Genomic DNA, 17,208 nt, shown 5'->3' with positions numbered 1-17,208 from the left:
GAGCCCATAGAGCTAATTTTATGGCAACACAATCTCTAAAATCCCCATACATTCACATCAATAACACTTTATTTTGTACACCACACAGCCGGAAAATACATAGTTAATAGGAATGTGCCTCCCGCAGCAGAAAGACTTGGCCGGCATTGGTGCAGAATGTCAACAATAGGTTATTTCCCCATGAAATGATGTTATGTGACCTTAAGGGAAAACATGGTGAAGTATTTATCCCGCACAGAATCGCAGCCACATTCCACATCGTTTCCAAATCACAAGTAAAGTTGCTGGAACCAAAACAGAAGTAAGTGAGTCCCCCAGCTCCAAATATATCCCAGGCTGGAAGCCTTCCAAGAGTCTATAAATTCACCACTAATTCTCTCGACTTCACTCTTTGTTTGCTGTGGCTTAGTCCAGTGCATTAGACCGAGTACACTTGTAGCAGAATTGGATTTGTCATTTAAAAGCATTTATATGTGTAATGATTTAAGGAAAATAAGTCCTCTCCTATGAAGTGGTTACATATTCTATTCTAGCCTATTCTTAAAGAGATCTGTACATGGAAAGCATATTAATAGTTGCCCCATTTTCCCCACAAGAGTTGTAACCCAGGACCTGGTGAACATGTCCCAAGGAGTCAGGACCCCTCTGTTGTGCGCATGGAGGACAGACTGATGACGAGCAAGACTTTCAGCCAGGGCAAAGATTCATTTCACTTCCCTACGCCTATACATCATGGCCAAATACAGGTCCAGAACCTGGAGCGCACACCTGGACAGATTAGATTGATACAAGCGTAGACATACAGTATTTTATTATGCATTGCTTATATAGCGCCATCATATTCCGCAGCGCTTTACAGGCATCATCATCACTGTCCCCATTGGGGCTCACGATCTAGATTCCCTATCAGTTTGTCTTTGGAGTGTGGGAGGAAACCGGAAAACCCAGTGGAAACCTAAGCAAACATGGGTGATTATGTCCTGAAGAAGAAATTGGATAACTTCGAAACGCGTTAACATTATAATCGCTTAATAAATATTGCAACTTGAACTCCTTCATCTCCAGAGTCCATTCGTGGAATTCTACCAGCAGCACAAGGAAATCTGCCTCGAATCCACAGAGCAAACATGGGGAGAACATACAAACTCCTTGCAGATGTTGTCCTTGGTGAGATTTGAACAAAGCAAAGCAACCGTGCTAACCACTGAGCCACCGTGATATGCACAGGGCCATGAGGAGACGGCTGCCCAGTCACAGGGCCATGAGGAGACGTCTGCCCAGTCACAGGGCCATGAGGAGACATCTGCCCAGTCACAGGGCCATGAGGAGACGTCTGCCCAGTCACAGGGCCATGAGGAGACGTCTGCCCAGTCACAGGGGCAACGAGGAGATATCTGCCCAGTCACAGGGCCATGAGGAGACGGCTGCCCAGTCACAGGGCCATGAGGAGACGTCTGCCCAGTCACAGGGCCATGAGGAGACGTCTGCCCAGTCACAGGGGCAACGAGGAGATATCTGCCCAGTCACAGGGCCATGAGGAGACGGCTGCCCAGTCACAGGGGCGATGAGGAGACAGGAGCCCAGGTAAGATGCTGATCTGAACCAGCACTGCTGATCTCTGCTTTGTGTCCTATGTTGTTTATTACACAGGACGCCACATTGTGTTATGAGACTGAAAATTAGGAGGAAGGGTCCTCTGGGCATCTGACTGTTCTCATTGGATATATCCATATAGTTTATCAATTCTCCTTTTCTTCTAACAGCCTGTCAGTACTGAGATTCAAACTAAAGAATTGTAGCATGAAAGGCGGCATCTCTAACAGTGAACCACTGACTGCATGGTTGTGTATCTGAGAATTTTCTCTGCCTAATAATCCTCAAACTCTTTTTTTCTTTTTTTAGGCATAATGTACTGGTATATATAGGGATATCTCAATATGCCAGCACATTATAGGTTATAAAAATAAATAAATGTAAAAGTCAGAGATGTTTTCCATAAAGTTACTAAAAAATAATGGCACAAAAGCCATTCCAATAATCACATTCTTTGTAATAAACTTTTTAAGATAAATGTCACAGTAAACAACATAAACATATTTGGTATCCCTGTAATTGTAACAACTCACACAATACAGTAAAAAACCTAATTCATGGTGTTCTGTAAATTACATAAATAAAAATGGCGCAATTGTTTTTTTTCTGTTTTTAACGCATAAATTTAATGCTTACATATGTGAGGGCATAATGGAGCCTAAGATAATATAGCACCTTCTAATAGATAGATAGATAGATGATAGATAGATAGATGATAGATAGATAGATAGATATGAGATAGATAGATAGATAGATAGATAGATATGAGATAGATATGGGATAGATGGATAGAAAGATAGATATGAGATAGATAGATAGATAGATAGATGATAGATAAATGCTAGATAGATAGATAACAGATGATAGATAGTGTGCCAGAGTCACTGGTGTTGTATATGAGGGGAGGTATGTGTCACTACGGCTGGTAGCCTGTGTGAACTGAACCTAGAACTTTAAGGGTTAGATATATGCTCACTGAATGAAGGGAGTTCCGAAACGCGTGTCGGGGCGGTCGCGCTGCGGTTAGAGTCCTGCTGCCCTTCATCTACCTCTGCCACTTGGCACTTTTCCCAGTCTATCTACCGGTAAGATAATAGGCACTGGTGTGCTAATAATAATTATCTTAATGGGAAATTGATCCCCTATATAGAGTATTATCTATGACTTATTTAGGCTACTTTTGATTGGGCAGTACCATTAGTTGGTCAGTAAGGACAGATCTTTAGTTCTGATATAGACAATACTACGTATTATTGGCTGGTGTAGTCATATTTCTGAAGGGTCTAGCATGATATATATGGTATGAATTGACACCATTATGAATTATATCTATACAGCTGCATGTTCTTTTTGTATATAGCCATTTGCACTGTGCACTTTGTTCCCCCCACTACGTGTTATAAGTATTTTTGTGCTAAATAAAGATTTACTGTTTTATGAATATACCCGGATACACAGCTGATAGTCCTACTGAATAGACTGTTAGAATTTGTATTATGGCAAGAAAAAAGCAGCTAAGTAAAGAAAAACGAGTGGCCATCATTACTTTAAGAAATGAAGGTCAGTCAGTCCCAAAAATTGGGCAAACTTTGAAAGTGTCCCAAGTGCAGTCGCAAAAACCATCAAGCGCTACAAAGAATCTGGCTCACATGAGGACCGCCCCAGGAAAGGAAGACCAAGAGTCACCTCTGCTTCTGAGGATAAGTTTATCCGAGTCACCAGCCTCAGAAATCGCAGGTTAACAGCAGCTCAGATTAGAGACCAGGTCAATGCCACACAGAGTTCTAGCAGCAGACACATCTCTACAACAACTGTTAAGAGGAGACTTTGTGCAGCAGGCCTTCATGGTAAAATAGCTGCTAGGAAACCACTGCTAAGGACAGGCAACAAGCAGAGAAGACTTGTTTGGGCTAAAGAACACAAGGAATGGACATTAGACCAGTGGAAATCTGTGCTTTGGTCTGATGAGTCCAAATTTGAGATCTTTTGTTCCAGCCACCGTGTCTTTGTGCGACGCAGAAAAGGTGAACGGATGGACTCTACATGCCTGGTTCCCACCGTGAAGCATGGAGGAGGAGGTGTGATGGTGTGGGGGTGCTTTGCTGGTGACACTGTTGGGGATTTATTCAAAATTGAAGGCATACTGAACCAGCATGGCTACCACAGCATCTTGCAGCAGCATGCTATTCCATCCGGTTTGCGTTTAGTTAGACAATCATTTATTTTACAACAGGACAATTACCCCAAACAGACCTCCAGGCTGTGTAAGGGCTATTTGACCAAGAAGGATAGTGATGGGGTGCTACGTCAGATGACCTGACCTCCACAGTCACCAGACCTGAACCCAATCGAGATGGTTTGGGGTGAGCTGGACCGCAGAGTGAAGGCAAAAGGGCCAACAAGTGCTAAGCATCTCTGGGAACTCCTTCAAGATTGTTGGAAGACCATTTCCGGTGACTACCTCTTGAAGCTCATAAAGAGAATGCCAAGAGTGTGCAAAACAGTCATCAAAGCAAAAGGTGGCTACTTTGAAGAACCTAGTATATAAGACATATTTTCAGTTGTTTCACACTTTTTTGTTAAGTATATAATTCCACATGTGTTAATTCATAGTTTTGATGCCTTCAGTGTGAATGTACAATTTTGAAAGTCATGAAAATACAGAAAAATCTTTAAATGAGAAGGTGTGTCCAAACTTTTGGTCTGTACTGTAGATATAGATAGGTAGATAGATAGATAGATACAGTAGATAGATAGATAAAAAGCAAGATTAGTAATAAGAAATGATAAAGTGAAGGACATGTGAATTACTTACATAGCTACAGAGCTATTATTCAGCATAATTATATGGCTTTAGGATTATTAATTATTAATTAGTTGCCGCAGTGTAATTTCAGTGCATCCTCTACATCCGCAGTTCATACTTTCTAAGCCACCATATGCTCCTGCACATTACGTGCCAATATCCTGCACCGCCACAGTGTGTTCTCCCTGCTTTTCCTCTCCTCTTTAACACCGGTAATCGTTAACAAGCCCCAGTAATGACCTCCCGGCTCATCCTCAACCCAAGCATCCTCATCACATGCTTTCCTTGTGGCAAACAGCATGAGAACTGTCTGAGGTTGTACGGTAGATCTCTGGTGAATACTAAAGAGTCACAAGGACGGCAGTAGAAAGCGGTAATTCTGAGAAGATCTATTTGTTTTTTTCTAAGCACAGTAGACTTCTTGTCAGTCATTACATTGATGCTATTGTGAGTTTAAGCGATTGATAACATCAAAAACGTTGAAAATCTATTTACCATGAAGGTTCAAAATATTTTGGTGATTTTTTGTTTCTTAGAATAACTGCTTGAAGTCTACGATTCGTGCGTTCAGTCCAACCAAATCGCTCTAAGTAGGAGGTCTTCAATGCGAATATGGGACTATATGGTGGCAGTAGAGACCAATATGGATCCCTCTATAATTACTGCATAGTGGCTCCAGAGCAGAGCCGACTGTCCATCAGTGTGCGGGGGAGTGATTACAGCACACACTATGATTGTAACAGTCCATTGCTCCGCCCTGATGACTGGAGGAGGAAGAATGCACAAGGGTGAGTCAAAAATTTATTGCACTCTGGATGTAGAATTTATTTTAATTATCAAATACTCCATTTTTCGATATACACTCCCTGCTTTTCAATACACTTTGTCCATCTGTCAATAAGGTTTTTATTCCCTTATTAAAAATATTTTTGATCAGATGTGAATCTTTGCAAATGATTTGCCACATAATCCACTGTCATTCGTGAGTTCACGGTGCATGATGATCAATGTTGTCAGACGTGGACGGGAGACCAGCTCCTTTCTTATGAGAGACACTTGTGCGACCTTCTTTGAATTTCTTTATCTGTTCATACACACTTCATAATAAAAAACTTTCTCCATAAAGTGTCCAAAGTCTTTCTTAAATGACCATGAAAAAAACAAAACAAATCACATCACGTTGCTCTTCCTTCATACAAATTACAAGTAGGACAGCCATTGTTTCTCACACCTGACGTAACAAGCTCAAAAATGCACAGCAGTGACTGGGAAAGAAGCGTCATCATACGGAAATTGCTGATAAGACAATGTGGTCAATAGAAGTTTTAATATAATTGGAGTGTGGAAAATTTTTGACTCACCCATGTAACTTAAATTTTCTCTTTTTAGCAGCTGTTTCAGTAATCCAGCCAGATACGATTTAAACACTATTTACCTGCAGATTACCCCTATATCTACAGGTAAATAATATGTCTGGAGGTAACTGGTTCCTTTTAAGGCCCGATATGAAGTTGGCGGGACAGACAGGCAATCTGATGTGTATGGAGATCTCCTGATTGATTGACTGACTCAGATTAGGTGAGCATAAGGGTATGTGCACATATTAAGATTTGCTGCAGAAATTTCTGCACCATTTCGGCATTTTTTTGAAGGAAAAAACCCTGCGTAAAACACTTTTTGCCTCGTTTTTTACATGCGTTTTTGTTGCACATTTTCCCCTGTATTAGTTTGAATGAAATCCGCAGCAAAAACGTTAAAAAATTGACATGCTGCAGATTTACCGTAAATCTGCTGCAAATAAAAAATAAGCACCGTGTCTCATTTACTTTGCAGAGACTAGGAAATCCTTCTGGTTTTATGTCAAAATTTCAAAGAAAAAAACAAGACAAAAAATACAATGTGTGCACAGACCCTTAAAGGGGTTTTTCCACGAACAAAAGTTCATTTTAATCAATAGATCTTGGAATAATAATATCCTCCACAATTGGATGTGATTAAATAAAATGTTCCTGTGCTGAGATAATCTTATAAATGTGCCCAAGAGATGTGGTATGATCAGACCATGTTCCTGCATGGTCATTACACAGCCATTACACAGTACACAGCAGGGGCACATTTATAAGATTATCTCAGCACAGGAACATTTTATTTAAACACATTCAATTGTGGAAATTATTATTATTCCAAGATCTATTGATTAAAATTAACTTTTGTTTGTGGGAAAACCCCTTTAACTTGATTTATTTATGGGGGCACAAAGATGGCATTATTACTTTTGGAGTGTGCACTCATTTGTCATTATTAGTTTTTAAGCGGGCATTAAGAGGACACTCTAGGGTCATAGTTTTAAGGGGCACTCGGGGGAGATTAATGCTTTTTATAGGGTGAAATATTTGCCCTGGCAATAGCATCCCATGTCACCCCACTTCCTACAATGCGTCCATTCTGTCAGTTTCTTTTATATGGGCAGTTTTACAACAACTGGCACAGACAGATTGATCGAATGGTACAGGCGCATACAACAAATTTAGATACCATCTGATCAGGGGCGTAACTACCACGGTCGCAGTGGTCGCCACCGCGACTGGGCCCAGCAGATGTGGGGCCCGCTGACACCAGCAAATACTTCAGCTGGATATGCGTCCCGTTGGGTCTGTGTGCTGCAATACACGCTGCCGATCAATCAGAGGACAGCAGCTGACATCGGTACGTGACTGGGGGTGCATAGCAGTGACATCATGCGCTACTGTCACTTGCACGCTTAAGTCAGCTGCCAGTTTCAGATGAGGACGCAGCACAGCGGGGGAGCTGAGGAAAGGTGAGTATAATTATATTTTCTATACATTAAAGAACATGGCAAACAGGGGACATATACCAGCATATACAGTGCAGACCAAAAGTTTGGACACACCTTCTCATTTAAAGATTTTTCTGTATTTTCATGACTATGAAAATTGTACATTCACACTGAAGGCATCAAAACTGTGAATTAACACATGTGGAATTATATACTTAACAAAAAAGTGTGAAACAACTTAAAATATGTCTTATATTCTAGGTTCTTCAAAGTAGCCACCTTTTGCTTTGATGACTGCTTTGCACACTCTTGGCATTCTCTTGATGAGCTTCAAGAGGTAGTCACCGGAAATGGTCTTCCAACAATCTTGAAGGAGTTCCCAGAGATGCTTAGCACTTGTTGGCCCCTTTGCCTTCACTCTGCGGTCCAGCTCACCCCAAACCATCTCGATTGGGTTCAGGTCTGGTGACTGTGGAGGCCAGGTCATCTGGCGTAGCACCCCATCACTCTCCATCTTGGTCAAATAGCCCTTACACAGCCTGGAGGTGTGTTTGGGGTCATTGTCCTGTTGAAAAATAAATGATGGTCCAACTAAACGCAAACCGGATGGAATAGCATGCCACTGCAAGATGCTGTGGTAGCCATGCTGGTTCAGTATGCCTTCAATTTTGAATAAATCCCCAACAGTGTCCTCAGCAAAGCACCCCCACACCATCACACCTCCTCCTCCATGCTTCACGGTGGGAACCAGGCATGTAGAGTCCATCCGTTCACCTTTTCTGCGTCGCACAAAGACACGATGGTTGGAACCAAAGATCTCAAATTTGGACTCATCAGACCAAAGCACAGATTTCCACTGGTCTAATGTCCATTCTTTCTGTTCTTTAGCCCAAAGAAGTCTCTTCTGCTTGTTGCCTGTCCTTAGCAGTGGTTTCCTAGCAGCTATTTTACCATGAAGGCCTGCTGCACAAAGTCTCCTCTTAACAGTTGTTGTAGAGATGTGTCTGCTGCTAGAACTCTGTGTGGCATTGACCTGGTCTCTAATCTGAGCTGCTGTTAACCTGCGATTTCTGAGGCTGGTGACTCGGATAAACTTATCCTCAGAAGCAGAGGTGACTCTTGGTCTTCCTTTCCTGGGGCGGTCCTCATATGAGCCAGTTTCTTTGTAGCGCTTGATGGTTTTTGCAACTGCACTTAGAGACACTTTCAAAGTTTTCCCAATTTTTCAGACTGACTGACCTTCATTTCTTAAAGTAATGATTGCCACTCGGTTTTCTTTACTTAGCTGCTTTTTTCTTGCCATAATACAAATACTAACAGTCTATTCAGTAGGACTATCAGCTGTGTATCCACCAGACTTCTGCACAACACAACTGATGGTCCCAACCCCATTTATAAGGCAAGAAATCCCACTTATTAAACCTGACAGGGCACACCTGTGAAGTGAAAACCATTTCCGGTGACTACCTCTTGAAGCTCATCAAGAGAATGCCAAGAGCGTGCAAAGCTGTCATCAAAGCAAAAGGTGGCTACTTTGAAGAACCTAGAATATAAGACATATTTTCAGTTGTTTCACACTTTTTTGTTAAGTATATAATTTCACATGTGTTAATTCATAGTTTTGATGCCTTCAGTGTGAATGTATAATTTTCATAGTCATGAAAAAACAGAAAAATCTTTAAATGAGAAGGTGTGTCCAAACTTTTGGTCTGTACTGTATATATATATATATATATATATATATATATATATATATATATATATATATATATATATATATATATATATATATATATATATATATATATACCAGGATAGGGCCCAGGATAAAGGACATATACTAGGATGGGGGATATACAGTTGTGCTCAAAAGTTTACATACCCCGGCAGAATTTTTCTTGGACTTGTTTCAGAGAATATGAATGATAACAAAAAAACTTTTTCTCCACTCATGGTTATTGGTTGGGTGAAGCTATTTATTGTCAAACTACTGTGTTTTCTCTTTTTAATTCTTAATGACAACCAAAAACATCCAAATTACCCTGATCAAAAGTTCACATACCCTGGTGATTTTGGCCTGATAACATGCTCAGAATTTGACACAAATGGGTTTGAATGGCTACTAAAGGTAACATCCTCACCTGTGAGCTGTTTGCTTGTAATCAGTGTGTGTGCATAAAAGCTGAGTGAGTTTCTGGGATCCAGACAGACTCTTACACTTTTCATCCAGCCACTGACGTTTCTGGATTGTGAGTCATGGGGAAAGTAAAAGAATTGTCAACGGATCTATGGGAAAAGGTAGTTGAACTGTATAACACAGGAAAAGGATACAAAAAATATCCAAGGAATTGATAATGCCAGTCAGCAGCGTTCAAACTGTGATTAACAAATGGAAAATCAGGGGCTCTGTAAAAACCAAACCATGGTTACTTACTATGGCTCACTGTCTGCTAAATAACTGTTTTTAATTGTTTGTCAGCATATATGTAAAATAAATGGATTTATACTTTTTCACAAAAATTGCTGCATGTGTAATTACTCTGTCTTTCTAAGTAAAATACCATGGTTAGGTAGACCAACAGAAATTTCGGCCACAACTGCCAGGAAAATTGTTCGTGATGCAAAGAAAAACCCACAAATAACATCAGCTGAAATTCAGGACTCTCTGAAAACTAGTGGTGTGGCTGTTTCAAAATGCACAATAAGGAGGCACTTGAAGAAAAATGGGCTGCATGGTCGAGTCACCAGAAGAAAGCCATTATTGTGCAAATGCCACAAAGTATCTCGCCTACAATATGCCAAACAGCACAGAAACAAGCCTCAAAACTTCTGGAGCAAGGTAATTTGGAGTGATGAGACCAAAATTGAACTTTTTGGCCGCAACCATAAACGTTACATTTGGAGAGAGGTCAACAAGGCCTATGATGAAAGGAACACCATTCCTACAGTAAAGCACGGAGGTGGATCGCTGATGTTTTGGGGATATGTGAGCTACAAAGGCACAGGAAACTTGGTAAAGGTTGAAGGAAAGATGAATGCAGCACGTTATCAGCAAATACTGGAGGCAAATTTGCACTCATCAGCCCAGAAGCTGTGCATGGGACGTACTTAGATGTTTCAACATGACAACGATCCAAAACACAAGGCTAAGTCGACCTGTCATTGGCTACAGCAGAACAAACTGAAGGTTTTGGAGTGGCCATCTCAGTCTCCTGACCTCAATATCATTGAGCCACTCTGGGGAGATCTCAAGAGCGTAGTTCATGCTAGACAGCCCAGGAATTTACAGGAACTGGAGGCTTTTTGTCAAGAAGAATGGGCAGCTTTACCATCTGAGAAAATAAAGAATCTCATCCACAACTATCACAAAAGACTTCAAGCTGTCATTGATGTTATAGGGGGCAATACACGGTATTAAGAACTGGGGTATGTGAACTTTTGATCAGGGTCATTTGGATGTTTTTGGTTGTCATTAGGATTTAAGAAGAGAAAACACAGTAGTTTGACAATAAATGGCTTCACCCAACCAATAACCATGAGTGGAGAAAAAGTTTTTTTGTTATCATTCATATTCTATGAAACAAGGCCAAGAAAGGAAAAATTCTGCCGGGGTATATAAACTTTTGAGCACAACTGTATATACAAGGATGAGGGACATATATACCGGGATGGTAGGCATATATATTTACCAAGTTAAGGGACACATATACCAGGATGAGGGGCATCAGACTCTAGTTACGGCACTGCGTCTGATCACCAATCTTACTATGTTGGCACAGGGTCATGATTTGCTGAAAGCTCATGTCAGATCTGACCAAGGCTACATTGTGGAAGGGTTTTCTGAAATGACACAGATATGCCATTATTTAGATTTGTTTGCCATTTTGGTGATTGCACCCTATTCATAGTGAAATTTGACAATATGGTCCAGATACTATTTCTATATGCACTTATACATGTTTGTTTATAGTGACTGTATATGGTGGGCATAACCCAATGGGGGGGATCCTCGCAGACATCCTTACAGTCAATGTTGACATGATTCGATCTAACCTGCAAGTAAACAGCAGATTTCAGGGGTCACTGAGCAGAAAGCCTCAGAAAGTCTATTCCTTTATTCATCGCTGTTTGTGCTGCACTGAACCGTAAATATACAAAACACACGACTATTTACACAATGCGCACGGCGGCGGCACATCACTGTGACCTAATGGCGGTTGGAAGACGTCTCTACCTGTTGTAGTTTTTGTGCAAACTGTTTTTACAGAATTGATTCTGAATCATGAAAGGACATTATATAGGTATATTATGTGTGCCGGGAATGTTTATGGAACAGTTTATCCCTAGACATCAATATAATAATCATCTTGCAGCATGTGTTGCCTTCAAGACATTATCAGATGTTTGTAGTCACTCAAGGGATGGTGGCTGTTTAGTGTAAATAAAGTTTATTAAAACAATGGCAGCAGAGTTAAGGAACTGCCAAATGGAAAACAAATCTGTTTTTTGTTACCCCTAGCAACCAATTAGAGAGCAGATTTTATTTCCTATACTGCTCTTGAAAAATGAAAGCTGTGCTGTGATTGGTTGCTATGGCTAACAAAGAGATTTTCTTTGAGACAGTTTTCAAATATATAAATAAGGAAAAATGGGGCCTTTAGCAAATAGAGCACACATATATAGGACACCCTTTTAATGCCCTGGTAGCTCATTGCACATAGCACAACATGGCTTGATACCTGCCCCCATTTACTTTCAATGATCTGGGAGTTGATTGTGCACAACCTTGCTAATGTTTTAGGGCCTATGAAGAGAAGGTCCTTCAATGACAGTTACAATATGGGCTCTCCAGTGGGCCCTCAACAGCCTCAATATCTACCTAAGTGGAGCATAACGAGTACACAAGAACTTTTTAGGTTCAAATCAGTAACAAGAGACTATAAATCACAATGTAGAACTGTATACAGTGTTGTAACTAGAGTCCGATGGTGCAAAATTTGGACATGGCGCCCCACCTGCATGTTGGTTAGATGTATGGGTCCTTATAGCGTTCTAGATTCTATAAAGACATGCGCATTTGCCCACCATGTAATACAGTCCCCAATCCTAACTCCTTCCTGTAATAATCTTTCCCATCCAGGCTCCTTCCTGTAATAAGTAGTGTTGAGCCACCCCCGTAGTGTTCAGGTTCGGTTCGGTTCGTCGAACACCGGGATGTTCGAGGAACTGTTCGTCGAACACCTTAGAACACCGTCGAACACCGTTAAAACCAATGGCAGGCAAACAAAAACACATAGAAACACATAGAAAACACCTTCAAAGGTGTCCAAAAGCTGACAAACTGCTCAGAAGACGCTTTCTTTAAAAAAGCCGGCCGGCAATTCAGCAGCGGCATACACCGGTACCCGACAATTTAGACAAGAAGGAATAGAGCCTCACACATAGATTAGATAGATAGAAACATGTCAGTCACATATATATGAAGTACAGTGACAGTGTTGCTTACTGTACTTGTCATTTAGTGTAAAGGATTTATTAAAAAATATAATAGTGTTTTCATGCACTGTCTCTTTAAAAAAGCCGGCCGGCAATTCAGCAGCGGTACCCGACAATTTATAACAGAAAGAATAGAGCTTCACACATAGATTAGATAGATAGAAACATGTCAGTCACATATATATGAAGTACAGTGACAGTGTTGCTTACTGTACTGGTCATTTAGTGTAAAGGATTTATTAAAAAAAATAATAGTGTTTTCATGCACCGTCTCTTTAAGAAAGCCGGCCGGCAATTCAGCAGCGGTACCCGACAATTTATAACAGACAGAATAGAGCTTCACACATAGATTAGATAGATAGAAACATGTCAGTCACATATATATGAAGTACAGTGATAGTGTTGGTTACTGTACTTGTCATTTAGTATTAAAATAAAGGATTTATTATTAAAAAAAATTGGCGTGGGGTTCCCCTTAATTTTAGTCTCTAGCGGAGGTTAAGCAGACAGCTGGGGCAGATGTTTGAAGCCTGGGAAGGGGGTAATACCCACGGAGCTTCCCAGGCTACTAATATGAGCCCCCAGCTGAATACATAGCCTTTACTAGCTATTAAAATGGGGGACCCTCCCAAAAAAATGACGTGGGGTCCCCCCTAATTTAATAGCTAGCAAAGGCTAGGCAGACAGCTGGGGGCTGATATTAATAGCCCAGGAAGGGAGCCATGAATATTGGCCCCCTCCCAGGCTAGAAACACCAGCCGTCAGCCACCCCAGAAATGGCGCATTCATAGGATGCGCCAATTCTGGCACTTAGCCTCGCTCTTCCACGCTGCCCTGTAGCGGTGGCAGGGGGTAATAGGGCTGGGGTTGATGTCAGCTTATAATGCCAGCTGACATCAAGCCCAGGTTAGTAATGGAGAGGCGTCTATAAGACACCCCCATTACTAACCCCATAGTCAAAGTTAAAAGAAAACACAAACACCCAGAATAAAGTCCTTTAATTGAAATAAAGACACAATCCTTTATTGTTCTAAATTAAACCATACTTACCATCACGCCCATTCCAGCTGAAGCCAACGATCTCCTGCAATAAAAGAAAAATAATAAAGCAACCTCATCCTTACCTTTCCATGGTTCCCAGGACAGCTTCAGCTCTGCTACATCGAGATGACAGGCTGGACCGCAGCAGAACGCTGCCATCCAGCCTGTCATCCCGCAGACACTGAGAAGCGCAGGCATGCTTGCGCTCTGCAGTGTCTGGCTGTGACGGCATAAAGATGAGACGAGTTCATGTCCAATGAACTCGGCGCACCTCATGCACGTCACTGACAGCGTGGGAAAATTCTCACGCTGAAGCGCTGAGTGCAGGAGAATTCTCCCACGCTGTCAGTGACGTGCATAAGGTGAGCTCATGTCCAATGAACTCAGCTCACCTCCTGCACGTCACTGACAGCGTGGGAGAATTCTCCTGCACTCAGCGCTTCAGCGTGAGAATTCTCCCACGCTGTAAGTGACGTGCATGAGGTGAGCCGAGTTCATTGGATATGACCTCGGCTCATCTTTATGCCGTCACAGAGAGACAATGTGGAGCGCAAGCAAGCCTGCTCTTCTCAGTGTCTGCGGGATGACAGGCTGGATGGCAGCGTTCTGCTGCGGTCCAGCCTGTCATCTCGATGTAGCAGAGCTGAAGCTGTCCTGGGAACCATGGAAAGGTAAGGATGAGGTTGCTTTATTATTTTACTTTTATTGCAGGAGATCGTTGGCTTCAGCTGGAATGGGCGTGATGGTAAGTATGGTTTAATTTAGAACAATAAAGAATTGTGTCTTTATTTCAATTAAAGGACTTTATTCTGGGTGTTTGTGTTTTTTTTAACTTTGACTATGGGGTTAGTAATGGGGGTGTCTTATAGACGCCTCTCCATTACTAACCTGGGCTTGATGTCAGCTGGCATTATAAGCTGACATCAACCCCAGCCCTATTACCCCCTGCCACCGCTACAGGGCAGCGTGGAAGAGCGAGGCTAAGTGCCAGAATTGGCGCATCCTATGAATGCGCCATTTCTGGGGCGGCTGACGGCTGGTGTTTCTAGCCTGGGAGGGGGCCAATATTCATGGCTCCCTTCCTGGGCTATTAATATCAGCCCCCAGCTGTCTGCCTAGCCTTTGCTAGCTATTAAATTAGGGGGGACCCCACGTCATTTTTTTGGGGGGTCCCCCATTTTAATAGCTAGTAAAGGCTATGTATTCAGCTGGGGGCTGATATTAGTAGCCTGGGAAGCTCCGTGGGTATTACCCCCTTCCCAGGCTTCAAACATCTGCCCCAGCCGTCTGCTTAACCTCCGCTAGAGCCTAAAATTAAGGGGAACCCCACGCCAATTTTTTTAATAATAAATCCTTTATTTTAATACTAAATGACAAGTACAGTAACCAACACTGTCACTGTACTTCATATATATGTGACTGACATGTTTCTATCTATCTAATCTATGTGTGAAGCTCTATTCTGTCTGTTATAAATTGTCGGGTACAGATGCTGAATTGCCGGCCGGCTTTCTTAAAGAGACGGTGCATGAAAACACTATTATTTTTTTTAATAAATCCTTTACACTAAATGACAAGTACAGTAAGCAACACTGTCACTGTACTTCATATATATGTGACTGACATGTTTCTATCTATCTAATCTATGTGTGATTCTCTATTCCTTCTATTCTAAATTGTCGGGTACCGCTGCTGAATTGCCGGCCGGCTTTTTTAAAGAGACGGTGCATGAAAACACTATTATTTTTTTTGATAAATCCTTTACGCTAAATGACAAGTACAGTAAGCAGCACTTTCACTGTACTTCGTATATATGTGGCTGACATGTTTATATCTATCTAATCTATGTGTGAAGCTCTATTCTTTCGGTTCTAAATTGTCGGGTACCGGTGTATGCCGCTGCTGAATTGCCGGCTTTTCGTGTTTCACTGTGAGCACAGTTCCCATCGATTTGGGCAATCACTGTAATGCCACAACCACCATGGCTGTGGCATTACAGTGAGTGGCAGACAATCCCTGCATGATTGGTGCTCTAAATAGCACCAGACATGCAGGACACGCTTTTGGTGCACGAACAGTTATCGAACATAACCTCGAACAGCCGAATTTTTTGCAAATCGTTCGGGTTTGTCGAACAACTCGAACACCGCCCAAAACAGCTCGAATTTGAGATTGGCGAACAGTTCTAGTCGAACACCGCTCATCTCTAGTAATAAGCTCCCCCATTCTGGCCCCTTTCTGTAATAATCTCCCCCATTCTGAACCCTTCCTGTAATAAGCTCCCCAATCCTGGCCTCTTCCTGTAATAAGCTCCCCCATTCTGGCCCCTTTCTGTAATAATCTCCCCCATCTTGGCCCCTTCCTGTAATAAGCTCCCTCATCCTAGCCCCTTCCTGTAATAAGCTCCCCCATGCTGGCCCCTTCCTGAACTAATCCCCCCCATTCAGAACCCTTCCTGTAATAAGCTCCCCAATCCTGGCCTCTTCCTGTAATAAGCTCCCCCATTCTGGCCCCTTTCTGTAATAATCTCCCCCATTCTGAACCCTTCCTGTAATAAGCTCCCCTATCCTGGCCCCTTCCTGTAAGAAGCTTCCTCATCCTAGCCCCTTCCTGTAATAAACTCCCCCATGATGGCCCCTTCCTGAAATAATCCCCCCCCATTCAGAACCCTTGCTGTAATAAGCTCCCCCATCCTGGCCTCTTCCTGTAATAAGCTCCCCCATCTGGTCCCCTTCCTGAAATAATATCCCCCATTCTGAACCCTTCCTGTAATAATCTCCCCCATCCTGGCCCCTTCCTGTAATAAGCTCCCTCATCCTAGCCCCTTCCTGTAATAAGCTCCCCCATGCTGGCCCCTTCCTGAACTAATCCCCCCCATTCAGAACCCTTCCTGTAATAAGCTCCCCCATCCTGGCCTCTTCCTGTAATAAGCTCCCCCATTCTGGCCCCTTTCTGTAATAATCTCCCCCATTCTGAACCCTTCCTGTAATAAGCTCCCCTATCCTGGCCCCTTCCTGTAATAAGCTTCCTCATCCTAGCCCCTTCCTGTAATAATCCCCCCCGCCTTGGACCCTTCCTATAATAAGCTCCCCCATCCTGGCCTCTTCCTGTAATAAGCTACCCCATTCTGGCCCCTTTCTGTAATAATCTCCCCCATTCTGAACCCTTCCTGTAATAAGCTCCCCCATCCTGGCCTCTTCCTGTAATAAGCTCCCCCATCCTGGCCCCTTCCTGTAATAATCCCCCCTGCCTTGGACCCTTCCTGTAATAAGCTCCCCTATCCTGGCCCCTTCCTGTAATAAGCTTCCTCATCCTAGCCCCTTCTTGTAATAAACTCCCCCATCTGGTCCCCTTCCTGAAATAATATCCCCCATTCTGAACCCTTCCTATAATAATCTCCCCCATCCTGGCCCCTTCTTGTAATAATCTCCCATATCCTGGCCCCCACCTGTAATAGGCTCCCCCATCCTGGCCC

General features: G+C 42.4%; 1 protein-coding gene and 1 long non-coding RNA gene across 3 annotated transcripts in view; one reads left to right on the top strand and one right to left on the bottom strand.

Annotated features, from left to right (window-relative positions):
- Nucleotides 1-17,208, bottom strand: part of KIAA1217 (KIAA1217 ortholog) — a 456,094-nt gene that overhangs the window by 337,272 nt on the left and 101,614 nt on the right. The window lies entirely within an intron of this gene.
- LOC141265009 (uncharacterized) overlaps nt 194-17,208 on the top strand; it is a 42,482-nt gene continuing 25,467 nt past the window's right edge. The window contains exons 1-2 of the long non-coding RNA XR_012320035.1: nt 194-301; nt 1,066-1,584. This is a non-coding gene — a long non-coding RNA (uncharacterized lncRNA). The remainder of the gene's footprint in view (nt 302-1,065; nt 1,585-17,208) is intronic.

Source organism: Phyllobates terribilis, unplaced genomic scaffold (genome assembly GCF_046119375.1).
Source record: "Phyllobates terribilis strain yellow unplaced genomic scaffold, ASM4611937v1 Scaffold_4__5_contigs__length_816908805, whole genome shotgun sequence".
NCBI lineage: Eukaryota > Metazoa > Chordata > Amphibia > Anura > Dendrobatidae > Phyllobates > Phyllobates terribilis.
Note: the sequence above shows the minus strand (reverse complement) of the source record. Positions and strands in the feature narration are given on the sequence as shown.